Here is a 16203-nt window from a genome sequence, read left to right on the forward strand (position 1 = left end):
TCGTAGTCACCTGTTAATTGAGATCTACACAATATCCTACTCCCTGCCATTGCCTATTTAGTTTAGATATATGTACATGTTCAACTTTTATGCAAATTACAGGTACCTAGCATCAACTTCCTTGAATCGCCAGGATGAGTGTGCCCTATCGTCATATCTCAATGGCAAAAGGGGGGAGATAGTTGTCAAGTCCAAATCCTAAACCCGAGCCTGACTGTCCTAGAATAAAGGACAAGTACATGAGTTCTTCCCCTTTTTGAATTTTTCAAAGTGATGAGAATTCAAGATTTTAACCTTTGAGTTTGATTTGTACTTTGTCTTTTTAGTCGAGTTTTATCTTATTGAGTTTGTGGGTATGTTGTGATTTTCAAGTATGATTAAATCAACCAAAGAGATTATTAAATGATTTAATTAAACAAAAAAACTATAAAGAAAAATCGATTTTATTATATTTAATTAATTGAGAAATTAATTAAATGGAAGAAATAAATTTAAAGTTTTAATTAGAAGAGTAAATTTGGTGCAATTGTATTTATTTAATTTAATAATAATATTTAGAAGTTGAATTTAAATAATAGACTTTAAATATTATTATTAGTTAAATTAATAAACATGTTTTGTAAAAAATATCTTTTGTATTTTAAAAAATGAATTGGGAATCATTTAAATAAAGTTTATTTTTATTAAAAGCAAAAAGCATGCAGATGGGAATTAAATAAATTATTATAAGGAGAGGCCTTCGCATGTTTGTAAACTAAAAACTCTAAGTAGGGATAACAACTTATTTCTACACACACAAGTTTTGGGGAGCAAAACTTGGAATTTGAGCAAAAGAATTGTTAAAAGTTTTGGAGGGTTTGGATTTGCATGCATTCACAAATTGTCTCGGATTTTAATTGTTGTTTTGATGTAGGGTTTGAAAACCCATTGTAGAATTTTATTGAAATATCTGTATACTTCATGTCTTCTTGGGTGCTTGTATAATGCTTATTAATTTATTGTATTAATTTTTAGATAAAGAATTATGTTGTAAATTTTGAAAAGGAAAACTTATTAATCAAGAAAATGACTAAGGAAAACTGTAGAAAATTTTAGAAAATTTTAGAAAATTATTATGACTTCATTCCTTTAAAACCCTTTCTAAAATAGGGAAAATTTGATTAAAGAATTGGAAGAAAATAACAAATTGAACTGCTAGGGTTTGATTTAAGTTTGTCATGTGACTATCATGAATTTTCCAAATAAAGATAAATATTTTTCTTATAGCTAAAATAATTGAATTGCAAAATTTATTGGAAAAGTAAAAAATTAATTGAGAGAAAAGCATGTTGTAGTTAAACTTATGCATGCATGTGAAAACAAATATACTAAATATAGAAAACTAAATATATTATGGCTGCATGATTTGAGAGATCAAAGGCATGTGAAAATACTAATTGCATGTTTACTTTTATTTTATAAAATTGTAATCTAATTTTTAGATTTTTAACCTTTTTATGATGAATTATTAATTTCATATTTTTTTAAAATATATTAATTTAAAAAATATTATTTATTTATTTTTAAAAATTAAATAAACAAATAGCACTTATTTAAATCTTATAAGTGAGTTTTTAATGTTAATTCTTTTTTAAAACTCCAAGTGGGTTATATTTTTATTTTTATTTTTATTTTTTTTAATTTTTTTATTTTTAAATTTATTAATGCAAGTGGAGTTACAAGTTAATAAGTATATATTTGTGACATAGCTATATGTTAAGAAGAATTATAGTTGAGTTAAGCATATAATCGTCTAGTTATGAATATTTAATTATTATGAGAGAAATTATAAATAGTCTAATTATAACTATAATTTAAAGTTTGAGTTATCTCAAGTTGCATTATGAATTAAAGAAAAAGTAAATATTCATATTAGACTTAAATAGAAGTTAGATTAATATTTTAAAAATCAAATTGATATTGAGATTTAGTCTAATAATATGCATTTATGTTATTAATTAAATCATTCATGATTTACTTGTTCATTTAAATTAATAACATGATAATATTACATGATTGATAACCTTTATCCAACTGTGAAACGATTATGAAATGGAAACTTGAATTTGATGCAAATCATTTTTTTATGGAATTATATTTATAAAAAAATAATAATAAAAGACTAAATAACTACACTTGTTTTAAATGTATATCGAAATGTCATGTTTTATCTTGTGATGGTTTTTTTGGGGAAACCTAGTGGTTCGACCGAATATGATTATTTAGTAGAGGCTTGTGAAGTGATAGTTTTACGATGCTGCTATGTGATGTTGTTTTGTCACGATTATTTTATTCCCAATCAATGTGTTATATTCACATGTTTTTGTGATGAGATCGAGTTCTTGGTGTAACCTATGAGGTTTTTGATCAATTATCTATTGGTTCTTTCTAGTTGCTTGTATAGGATTGAGGTGAATATTGTGATTTCCTTGGTGTAACCTATGAGGTTTCCATTAGTCATCTATTAGTGCTTTCTAGTTGCTTGTATAGGACTGAGGTGAATATTGTGATTTTATGAGCTTAGGGTAGGTTATCTATGAGTATGTTGGGATGTGGCTTACAATGGAGATCGGATCGGAGCCCTAAAGAGATTCTGGGTAACCCATTGTAAGTTGTACTAATAAGTGATAACATTTCATTAATGGGGTTTAAATGAATTAACAAGAGTTAGTGTATTACCTCACTCATGCCTCGAGTGTTAGTACAGGCTAGGATGGGAGTAGAAAGGATGTTTGGTTGTAACCTTGCCTAGTTAGTATATCTTGTCTATAAGAAATGATATTGATGCTACAAGTCACTAGGAGGTTGGAGTCCAAAGAGACTGTCAGGGTAGCCTTAGAGTTGACTCATGTGATGACACTTTCCCACATGCTTATTAGGTTTCCTACATGTCTTTATTGCCTCTAGGATTAGATGTTACTTGTGTACTTGGTACCTTTGAGATAGATTTTTCAGTATTTCTTTACCTAGATTATTGTTATGACTTTTGGATTGTTATTTGTATGGGACTTGGGATTATCTCCTTAGTAGAATGGGATTGGTTCATTTAGGTTCCACGAGTGTAATGCCCCTCCTTTGCTATCATTTTATACTTAGTTGTTAAAGTTCTATATGACTCTTCTATAGATGTGTTTGCCCTTATTTGATATTTGAAATGCAATACTTTAATATGTTGAGTAATTGATAATGTCATGTTGTAACAATTTCCTACTAGTGGTGATTATGATCTAATTTCTCTTAGTTAGTTAATGAAATTGCTTTTATCATGATGCTATATGATGTGTCGTAGAAAGATGTTTATTATGTCCTCATCCTAATGAGATATTCATAGTAGAATATGATGTTATTTATATTTAGGATTTACTAGTATACCTACCCCATACTTGCATGTGTATGGTGTGTGTGTCTATTTTACATTTATGTTTGATGTGCTTGATATGGTTGAGTGAGGGAGTCATAGTCACCTGCTAGTTGGGATCTAAACGATGTACCACTGTACGCCATTGTCTATTTATCTTAGATATATATGCACACGTATATGCTCGCCTTTTATATAAATATGCAGATACCAGGCATCGACTTCCCCGAATTGCCAGGATGAGTATGCCCTATCGCAATAACTCAATGGTAAGAATGAGAAGATAATGTTTAAGTCCAATCCCAGCCATAGCCTAATTACTTATCCTGAGGAGGAATGTATCTAATTTTCTACCCTTTTTAAACCCATGAGTTTATCTTTGTCCATATTGTTTAATTTTGAGTTTTGGTTAGTTTTGGTAATGCTACTTTTATGTCGATTTGACTATGTGAGTTATTTGGTAAATGATTTACTTATAATGTTTGAGTTAATCATATAATATTGAGAATTATTAAAAAGAAAATATTAAAATATGAGCATATTTAATTAATTAAAATTTGATTAAATACATGCTTTATTTTAAAAGACTCAATTTGGAAGTCTAAATTTCAAAAATTGGTTAAAGAGAAATTAAAGTATGATGATATTTAATCAATTAGAAATTAATTAAATATGCGCTTCATTTAAAAGATTTAATTTTAAAATATAATTTTAAAGGTTTCTTTAAAAAGAGAATTAAAATATTAAAATATTAAAGATTTAATATTGCTTTATTATAACTATTAAGTTAATAATAATTAAATTAGAGTTGCATTTAATAATGAGCTTTAATTATTATCATTAATTTAAATAATAAAATATGCATTAAATAGTGCTTGCACTAATTAATAAAGTGGAGGGAAAGAAAAAGAAATAATTAAAAGGTTCTTTAAGTGTGCATGAAAGGATTAAATAATTAATGTAATTATTATTAGTGGCTTTAGTAATTTAAAAACCCTAGTTAGGGTTATGGTTCTTTATAAGGGGGTTGGTAGTTCATTTGAGAGACAAACAAGTTTTGGAGAGAAAAATTTAGAATTGTTGAAAGTTTGAGAGGCTTTGGATTTGCATGCATTCACATCTTGTCTCGAATTTTAGCTGTGGTTTTGAGGTAGGTTTTGAAAACTCATTGTAGAATATTTTTGAAAGATCTATCTACTCCGTGTCTTCTTGGGTGCTTGCATAATGCTTATTAATTTATTGTATTGATTTTCAGATAAAGAATTATGCTGTAGATTTTGAAAAGGAAAACTTATTGATCAAGAAAACTTGACTGGGGAAAATTATAGAAAAATTTAGAAAATTATTATGACTGTATTCTTTTAAAATCTTTTTCTTATACAGGGAAAATTCAATTATACAAAATTGGAAGAAAACAACAAATTGAACAATTAGGGTTTCAACTTTAAATTTGTCATTAGGACCATGTGATCATCATGAATTTTCTAAATAACAAGATTTGACATTTAAATACTTGTTTATTAAAATAGATATATTAGCCAAGCTATCTAAACATGTGTATTGTTACTTTAATGCTAAACACATCCTTATGACCCAAACTAAACAAGAGAAATTGATGGAATTAAATCATATGACTGAATACTATGTGTTTTCTTATATTCTATTTATAGTCTTGTGATGTTTATTTTCATGATGATTTTCTTTGTGGGTTGTTTAGTTGACCAAGTTAGGATGTGCACAAGAAGAATCTTTGAGATTTCTTTTATGATTATTTGACTGGATGTCATGATGTACTTTATGATTTGAATTGAGATTTATGCTTGATGAGCTTTATGCTATTAATCATTTATAAGAACTTGGGTTTTGAGAACCAATGTTATTTTTGGGTTTCTTGTTAAGGAACCGAATTCGATTAGTATTACTTTTGTGGTATGAGACACAATTGTGGTTTGTGAATTTTGGGAAGGTAGTATAGGTGCATGTCTGTGGGAGTGGCTTGGAATGGGGGTCAGAGCCTAAAGCGGTTGCCAGGGTAACTCATTATAAGTTGTGTAATAAGTGATAACATAGAAATTAAAATGTCTAGCCTTTTTCCTTGAGATAAACTGAAAAGATAAGTTAGAAATGTTTGCCTCACCCATGCCTTGAGTGCTTGTATAGGCTAAGGATGGGAATGAGATGATACCTAGTGAGAAATATGACTAGTTTTCCCTGTCTTTGTGAGAGGGTATTATGGTTTTGCATGTGTCACGTTGAGGGTCTGGGTTCCAAAGTGCCCAGTTATGGGTAACTCAATGCTTGAGGGTCTGGGGTCTAGTGAGATACCAATCCAGGGTAACTCAAGTAGTTTCACCATGTGGTGACACTCCCTAATATGTAATCTAAGTCTCCTTCATGGTTTTTTTAATATTTGCCTCTATCAGTGTACTTGTTGGATATTAATTTTGATGGTATATTTATTGTGAGTTGTTACTCATTAATTGGATGTCATTTATTATTGACAACTAACTTTTATTGATGAGTGTCAACTATTTATTGGTGGTGTACTTATTGTTGGATGTTCTTATTGTTGGTAATTTACTTTTATTGATGGAGGTTGTTATTTGTTGATTATTGTTCTTGGACATGTATGTGACCTTTGACTTAAGGTGGATACCTTTCATTGACTTTATCTTGATTTGATATTGTATTGTATCTAGTATCTAGATGTTGACTAGGTGTGTGATGTTATTGGAATGAGTGTCCTTTCAATTTTGATTGTCTCTTCTTCTTGAGTAGTTTGTGTTACCTTTGAGGTAGTTTTTGCTATTGGGATTCCTTTCCTATGAATGTTTTGTGCTTGATTAGTCATTTGTGGATCATTCATTATCTTCCCTGCATGATGGGAGTGAAAGCCTGACTAGGTAACCACGTGGTCAAGAGGTAGTGTAATCTTACCATTTGGGTCCCCCTCACGTCATCAGTTGTTGGATGTTCATTGCAGGAGATGTATCTTTATCATTCTTATTCATATCTCATAGACTTTTATTCAGTTCATGGATATATGTTAACATGTATCTTGTATTTTGGTGCATCTATTTGTAGAACCAGAATCAGTATGCAAAGAACATTAACAAATGAAGTAAACATTCACAAACCAAAAACTAAATTCACATATATGCTTAGACTAAGAAAGAAAATAAGAAGTGCAAACCTCACAAGAGAAAACACTCCATGCTTTCTTGATTCTGTAGATGTGTCCTTTTGCTGTGGATGTATGCTCAAGATGCTCAAAAGCTGCTTCAATGGAGATGGGTAATGGCAAATTGGTAGCTTTGTGAGCTCTCAATTTGGCATTATAAGGGTATGATTGATGGCTTTGGTTCTCAAAATAGCATGGTAACTTTAGCTCAAAGATTGTTGATGAAATGGCTTGGGATGGGATTCAATTTATAGGCTAAGGGGTAGAGGGATGGAGGGCTTAGATGCAAGGATGGATGAATGCTTAAGGAGGGCTAAGATGCACATGGATTGTGCTTGTTTAGCACCAATGGGAAGGTGACACTTGTCACAAGGAGGATGAGTGTGAGAGGGTAGGGTTAAGGGTTGGTTAAGGGCATGATGAGTGGGGTTGAGTATGTAAGAGGGATGTAAGAGGAATGAGTGTGGAAGAGGGAAGAGTGTGGAAGATGGGTGTAAGAGTCATGAGTGGGCTTGTAAGAGTCTTTATGTTTTGTAAGAGCACTCATGACTTAGTGGTTGGGTTTTTTTGAGGGGAGACTTTGGTTTGGATTAGGAAAGTCTTAAACTTGTTTAAGGAATGTGACAACATTAGGGGGTGGATTAGGCTTGGGTTTAGGATTAGATTAGGGATGTTAGAGATGTGCAAGTGGATGGCATTAATGAGGGTGGGTGAGTTAGTGGCTAAGCTTGGTTAGTATGGGTGGATGGGGTGGATTAGGCTAAATGGAGGATTAGAGATAGGTTAGGGTTTTTTTTGAATTTGAGGATTTCATTTATCAAATAGATTTATTTAATAAATGGGGATTTTTGGAATTAGATAGGAGAAAAGGATTTAATTGATAAATAATAGATTATTTGATTTATCAATTAGGACTATAGATGATTAATTAAATTAATCAACTAGGGGATGACAAAGGATTAATTAAATAAGAATTTAATTAATGATGCCTTTAGAGATGGCTAAATTAGATTACCAAAGTAGTGTAATCAAATTTAGGTGTCTACACTATTCTCATACCATCTGACATGTGCAGTGGATGTATTTTCATTGTATCGGTTGTATTTACACATTTTCTTATGAGATGATGTATCTATTATTTGTTTATGATCATGAGACATTGTACTTGAGACTTAAACTAATCATTATAAACTTTCTTAAATGTGACTAAATGTGAAGGTACCCTTTAGGAATGTAATATGTATTGTAATTGCATTTGTGTAAATATTGTGTTTGTGTATATTGCTTCTACAGTGTTACTTTGATGGTGTTTAAACTTTTAAAAAAATAGTTCAGTAAACATTGTAACATGTGAGGTTTATTTATTTTGCGTTCCTAAGCTAAGCGTTACAATGAGGTTGGGTAGTAGTGTTACTTATACCACTGAGATCCAACAGCTGGATGTCGATGTTGGATGTACCTTGTGTAGTTTTTCTATTTTTCTTGTCTTGTGATTATGTTCTATGGCCATATTCTGGTATGTTGTACTTTGATGATTTGAGATCCTATGGGATGTTGTATCTTATCATGATGTATATTTTTTTAGCATTTCATATCATGTGATGTGTGCAGAGGATGAGTATGCATTCTGGTTATGCCATGTGGCATCTTATATACTTATATATTCTTTCATGTGATTTTGTACCTATGGTTATTCTATGACATGGACTTTGTTTTCTTATCAAATTTAATCTTAATAAAACTTATGTGTGATTCAATGTTATGGAACCCTTGAGAGATGTAACTGTTATTGTATTGCTTATGTATGTATATGAATTATTGCTTCTTCTATGTTATCTCTTGTTTGTTTTAATCTTTAAAAAAAATGTTTAGCAAACTTAGTGACATTATAGGTTATAATTTATCTTGGGTTCCCTAGTGTGGCGTTACACAAAGCATTTTTTTAATCCTTTAATCAGCCAGACAAAAGTTATGTTTAAGAGACTAATGGGACTCAATTGGTATAATAGGTGGATTTGTGTGTCTTTTTTTATTTTCCATGTATAATTGGTAATAACTCCATCTATTCAATTGGTTGGGTATTTGAGGATACACTTGTTGATTGCTTTATAGGAAACACAATCTGGATTTATTACATACAAATATATATCATGTTCATTAAATATTATAAATTTATTACTACAGATTTTGTTGTCATTTAAAAAAACTTGAAATGTAAATGTTTTTTATATTAAAGAATTCAAAAATGAGGGGTCTAACACTTAATTGCAAAGCCCAAAGGTGGACAAAGTTATGAAACACCATTGTCAACACACAAACATCAACTATGTAATGCCCTGCCAAGGGATCCAAAGAATTAGCCTAGAATTTCACTAAGTTTGGTAGCATTTTTTTTTTTTAATGAGATATGAAAGTAAATACCACATATAACTTATACACCATAACGGAAGCAATAGCAATGTCCATCTAAAAGTAAACATAACATACACAACTGGTTACATTCTTTAAGGATCCCTTAACATTGAATTACATCTAAGTCAACTAACATTATTGAATCCATCTAATACAACATCCACATGAAATAATAGTGATAAGTCCAGTGTTTATACATTACATTTCTAATGCTCAATAATCCACTGTACATGTCACAGATATGAAAAGCTTAAAAGAATATACATATGTGAAATAAGGTACATCATCCTATTCTAATCCATGATACATCAAAGTAAAGATAATCACATGATACATAATCAGATATATACATCCATCATAAAAGATCAAACATAATAAACTAAGTGCACGATTCCTCCCAATCGTAAATAGCATCATTAGACCATCGTGGGCCCTAGCCATCCCTTTGTGCATAACATTCCAAATCACCGAGGAGATCATCGGTATTAACATAGTAAGAATGTCACTCCTAACATATACTATATCATATGCAGAAAGTAATCCAACATGCAAATATAAGCATAAGATAACATCATCTAACATATGCTAATCATCAATGAAAGGATACATATCCACCATCACGAAGGACGCATCAGCCACTATGTCTCAATAAATTTCAAATGATAAGAGTGGAAAAACACTACCACCCAACCGTGTGGTACCAAAGTGGTCCACTCCCACCATGCTGAGGAGATAATCTCAAGTCCCAAACAGGCTATCCAAAATCACATAGCATAAATCTCTATAAGTCTCGAAATCCTAAAAGTATAATAACTCAAAGGTTCCATCACACAAAATTGACATCTAATTCCAAGAGGCACACAAAGACATGTAGGAACCTACTATGCAAGCAGGAAAGTGTCATCGCATATATCATGTACAAGTTACCCTAATAGTTAGCTAAACTCCATGGGTCCATACTGATCCTCATGTGGCCACTAGTATCCTCTCATACTAACAAGGCATACTATGGAATGCATGGTCACAACCATGCGTTCTCTCTACTCCCATCCTAGTCTATACAAGCACTCGAGTCATGGGCGAGAACAAAAAAATTATCTTTTTAGGTTTATTTAGTTAGTATTAGGTGTGAATGTTTTCACTTTTTAACCAACTTACAATGAGTTACCCTGGCAGCCTCTTAAGGCCCCGACCCGCATTGCAAGCCACTTCTTGACACTACAAGCAGATAACCTAACCTAAGCTCATGGAATCATAAATCTCAAAATCACAAAAGATAATCCATAATAAAATCATCAAATATGCATAAAAACATCAACTCTCCATGAGCAAGTATCCATAGAAAATCATGACCACAATAGCTCTCTATTGGCAACTGAAGTATCACTGATAATCAAAAGTATCCATTGGTTCTCAATAACCAAAATATATCTCAAAATCATACTGATCGAAGACTCCATAATGGTTGAGTCAAACATGTCACAACATGACATCAGAGAATAACATTTCAACCCCATCATGGCGATTGGAAAAATAACCAAGAATAACTGATCGATGAACCAAAAATGGTTAAGTCAAGTGTCTCATACATAAGAATCTCAACTATAACAATCAGTAATTACAAACATTACATAGAGCATTCCATCACATAACCATGGTTGGGTTTATAAAGATCGAGATTAAAACATCATCATGACATCACAATCACATAACCCCCAAGCCTCTGGTAGACGTCCTATAACTGGTCAACACTAGTCAACCCAAAACCCAAAACAAATAGCATAAAGAATACACAATGCAAACACATGTTTTGGTTTTGCTAAATTTACATACTTGAATTAAATGTGGAGGTTTCAGTTTACGTTTTTCAATCTAGATATTAAGTGGAGAAATTTCACGTTTTACCTAACCCACGTATTTGTTTAATAGATAAAAGTTTCTTCCCAAAACCGTTAGACTCAATTTTCTAATTGATATAATAATATTTTGTTTATATGACATTCCCAATGAATCCAATATTATCAACAGAATTTGCATATTTCAAAACTTTGACTTATAACACATTCTAATAATTAACCTTAATTAAACTAAGTTTAATTGAGTTAATTATTAATATCTCTTCTTTTTAATAATTGATAAATTATTATTCATATTTTTTTTAAATCATTAATCTTTTGCAGAATGATCCATCTATACAAATCATTTTAAATAAAATAATTATTTATAACTAATATACATATACTTATATACATACATACATATATATATATATATATATATATATATATATATATATATATATATATATATATATATATATATATATATATATATATATATATATATATATATAACAATTGATAATAACATTTAATATCATTATAAAAAAATTAATATATAAAAATCGATTTTCATATATCACAATTAATAACCAAAGCCAAAGGCAATTTATATTGAATCGTCGCCGATCATATTGCTGGCGCGCGACTAAACCCATCGCAGGTACTATGCATCTGCAGGTACCCTGCGACCACTGCCATATGGCAGTACCTTATCGTGGGTACACTACGCATGCAGGTACCCTATGACCCGCTTAAGTAAAGAACAGTGGGGAGAAAAGGGGGGGGGGGGGGGGGGGGTACGGGGTATAACCCGCCCCTCCACACTTTATTATATGCATTTTTTTTAAAATGACTTTGCCAACAGTCGCCCAAATTTAAATCATTTTCTATGTAACGTTTTTAATAAAACGTTTGCAGTTTGCGATTCAAAATTTTAATAAAGTTTTGTCACTGCGATTTATAAAATACGATTATTCTATATATATATATATATATATATGCAGATGCGAAAATTATAAACATGTATATTTTACAATGAGCATTTATACAATTTATTTAAAGGTTCCAATTTTTAGAATTTTCCTATAAACTTTTTGATCTCAAATTTATCCAATAATTCATCTAATGGATTTGGCTACAATTTAAACCCTAGCCCCGTGTTCTCTTCAGATCCATGCATATAATCAATTTTAACTACCCATATTGAGAATGCATACAACAAAAATAGGTAAATCTTCAGAAGACATATGGAAGACACGAAGAAGACAGGAAGTGCATGATGTGAAAATAGCATAAGTAAAATCACAAGAATCTACCTGGATTCTGATGCTAATTTGCTCTTCCTCAGAAAATCCGCAGAGCAAGCTCCTCCCTTCTTAAAAGTTCTCGAGTCCTCCAATGCTCCAAAATGCTCTCCAAACGCTATGTCTAAGCTTTTAGAAATGCCTGAATATAAAGAGCTCTCAGGAAGCACCTAGAATGTCTCTAGAAACAACTAGAAGGTGTCACCAACTAAGCAAGTGTCTTTTCCAACCTTCTAGATAAGTCATAAGGTTGTAGACACCATGTGCTTAATTGATGCACTAACCCACGTGTTGTTGACATATAAGAAATGAAAAGGTGCGTTAACTCCTAGGCAAGCTTATAACTCTAATTTACTTTTTATATAACTTCTATTTAAATTTTATAACTTTTATTATTATTATTTATTTATTACTTTATTATTATTTTATAATTATTATTAATTTTTAATTTCTAATTTTCTTTTATTTAATTATTTTTCCTTAATTAATTCTCATTTAATTAATTATGATCAAAATATCAAAGATCATGATATTATATTAATTTTCTCCAAATAATTAATTAATTAATTAAATCTATTTATTAAGACTTAATTAATAGAAAATTCACCATAGACCTCCAAGATAAAATATGAAAACCCATCATAGAACAATTGACACAAAATGAATCTAAAGGGTTAAAAATCATGAATTATGTCATTCGACACATTCGGAAGGTAAAGTATCCAGATACTTGTCCTACCTCACTAGGACAAATGGTTTAAGGGTTTGGGATTTGGACTTGAGAATTTATCTCCCTTCTCTTATCATTGAGATAGTGTAATAAGGTACGCTCATCCTGGCAATTCAGGGAAGTCGATACCTGGTACCTACAACCTGCAGAAAAATCATGCATGTACATACAATATATATAATGCTAAGCTAAACAGGCAATAGCAAGAAGTGGTGCATCGTGTAGATCATGACTAGCAGGTGACTACGACTCCCTTCCTTAACCATATCAGAAACGCCATACAATATAAGCAAACACGCACACCATACACATGCAAGTATGGGGTAAGTATCCATAATAAAGCACATGAGGTAATAAACCATCTAATTAATCATCAACAATAACTGAAAGCAATGTAATGATCATCATGCATACATGAAATGTAAAGTCTAAATGATCTCATCATATATCCACTAAATCCATAACATAATGTCTAATAGTCTCAAAACAATACTACTAATCCATCAACATAAAACTAGTCTAACATAGTCTGATAATAATAGCAACAATGTCCAGAAAAGATGTGAACGAGGGCAGGCACTACAAACTATAAACAAGAGATCAAAGCTACTTAATACCAAAGACGTGTGTTAGCCAAAAAGAAAAGACCCAATAGCTAACATTGACATGTTACCAAATTGCATAGTCATATAAAGGATACCTACACTATAAGTATTCATCATGATAGTCTTAAAAAACTAGAGAAAACATTTAAAAGCTTACTTATCTGCCAAATATAGTTAAATTGCTCAATAAGAAAAAGTATGAGATGTCACACAAGAATATACCAATTAAAGTGAATACCCCTAAAGATCAGCAATCATCCAAACAAGGCAAACAAGATCAAAAAAAACAAAACAACTATAGTCATTTGTGGCAAATAAACAATTTTTTTTGTCTTCTTTTCTGTGAGCTTGAAGAGAACCGTTTCGATCCAATCGTCAATGAGGAATCTAAACTACTCCTTGGAGGCATCTTTCTCTTAGTCCTTTGAAACTAATTTCTTCTCTTATAAGAGTCATAGAGTGGTGGTTGAAGAATGCATAACCCTCAAAGCAAAATGAGCAAGCACAAAGAATATATCATCCAGGTGTTCCAAGTCCTTAATTTTCTAAATTTCCCAATGAGCAACATGGGAACCACAATCACTATCTACTATTGTTTTGCCACCTCCCACAATATTCTATCTAGTAAGATTTGAGTAGGGGAGGTGGCATTCATAGGGGAAACAATTTTGCTTCAAACCCCAGATTTTGCATTGAGGTCAAAGGACTTTGTTTTTATACTTGTAGAGCCACGTGTGGAACTATTGCAATTTGCTATTTTGAGTAGTCCCTTTTCCCAAACCCATTATTATCCTAACTTTTAGAATCACTATAAATTTTCTCCTTAACTGACTTCTCATTCAAAGCTTTTTCCTTATTTAGGGTTTGACAACAATCCTTATAGAATGATGAGGGGTTTCCTCAGCTTCAATATTTGACTCAACAAGGTGTACTTTGGGTTTTTTTTAGCAACTTTAGACTTGGATGGGCCATGTGGGCCCTTTTATTTTTTCTCAACCCTAACAGGGGAGTCGAACTAAGAGGATGACTAAATGGGGAATGATAAGGGATTTTGGGTCATTTAACACCTTGCTTCCTACTAGCACTTGGGATGTCCGCAATCTAGCCAGGGAGGGGAGGGGGAAGATGGGTCCCTTACATAGAAATAGCCCTCAAAGGGCATAAATCCACATTAAAATTAAAAGTCTCAACATGAGCCCTTGATGCAAAGTTGTATACTATATACGTTGTTTTTTACACTATCTCACATCATTTAACTATATATTTTAGAGAGTCGAGCAAATAGAAAGACAGAGAAATAAAAATCAAGATGGTAAAAGTGATTAAGGAATGACAAGTGATAATAATAAGAAGCCCTGAAGTGCCCTTCTAAAGTAAAATATTTCATTATAATAGAAAACACACCTAGTTGCAAGGTTTCAACAATTCCCCCCTGTTGAATCGACCATGAAGCTTAATAGGCTCTTCACCCTTGCGAAAGAAGTTGTTCAAATTGGCTTCATCATAGGCACAACTCATTATTTTCCATTTACAACCTTTAGTGGAGAGACCAACAACTTGTACTATCACTTTCTCATTAACTTCAAATATATGCCACCCATGGTTATTTTTTTGTTTCTCCTAAATTTCATCAAAGTTGATTATGGCTTCCATAAGCGACACAATTCCCCGTTTAGAGATAATGTGCCACAGCTAATCTCAATTTTGCTTAATTCATTAAGAACTCTATCCTCATCTTATACTATTATAATATTAAAAAATTATTTTTAAAATATAAATATATTTAAATTTTAAGTGATCTAAAAATTATCTTAAAATAATTTGAATCATCACTTTCTATATTGTTTAATTATCAAACTATTTTAAAAATAAAAATAAAATTAAAATTTAAAAATAATGTAACATAATACAATAATAAGGTAATATTTAATATAGTACTTTCATAATATTAGAAAATAATAATATAAGATAGAACAAGAAAAATATATTAATCAAACAAGCATGCCAAAAAGAAATATATTCACTATGCTTTGTCAAGACCCACATTCCCAAACCTTGATTCTTTTCTTTCGTTGTTTTTATTTCATGTTGGTTGAAAAGGTGAATATGTGTATCATTGGTGAAATTGGTAAAGATTCTTGCTTACAATTTTGTATGACATTAACACTAGTTCTTGGGATTGTATATAAATGAATGTTTATTAGGTGATTATTTTTGGAATTGTTGGATACTCTTAACTTTCACTTCTGTGCATATTAAAGAAATGGGTTCCATTCAAATTTGTGATTCAATTACATTTTATAAAAATATTAATATTTAACATCAATTGAATACATATATGTGCATTCATTGATAAAATAAAATTGACAATTTTAATTCTAAATTTGAATTTCATTGCAACTATATTGATTTTTGTTAATTTTATTAAAATTTTAACTTCATTATAGCTTTATTGAATTTTGTTAATTTTATAGTTTGTAGATATTTTCAATGTTTGTTTCTCATAAAATGACAATGAAATTTTGTAGATTGAATTTATTTTATTGCTTTATGTTTTTGTGTCAAAAATAAAATATTTAATTAAATTTTAAATACCTATTCCATGTTCTATTTTTGGTTGATAGTAAATTACCATAGCTTGATTTTTACCCTCTAGCACATCATGCGATAGTCATATCTTCCTGTCAGCTATGTATGAAATGCGAGCTTTAAACCTATTGAGGTAATAAATTT

The sequence above is a fragment of the Cupressus sempervirens genome, chromosome 3 (assembly GCF_028749045.1).
Source record: "Cupressus sempervirens isolate cs-2001-9-10 chromosome 3, ASM2874904v1, whole genome shotgun sequence".
Taxonomy (NCBI): domain Eukaryota; kingdom Viridiplantae; phylum Streptophyta; class Pinopsida; order Cupressales; family Cupressaceae; genus Cupressus; species Cupressus sempervirens.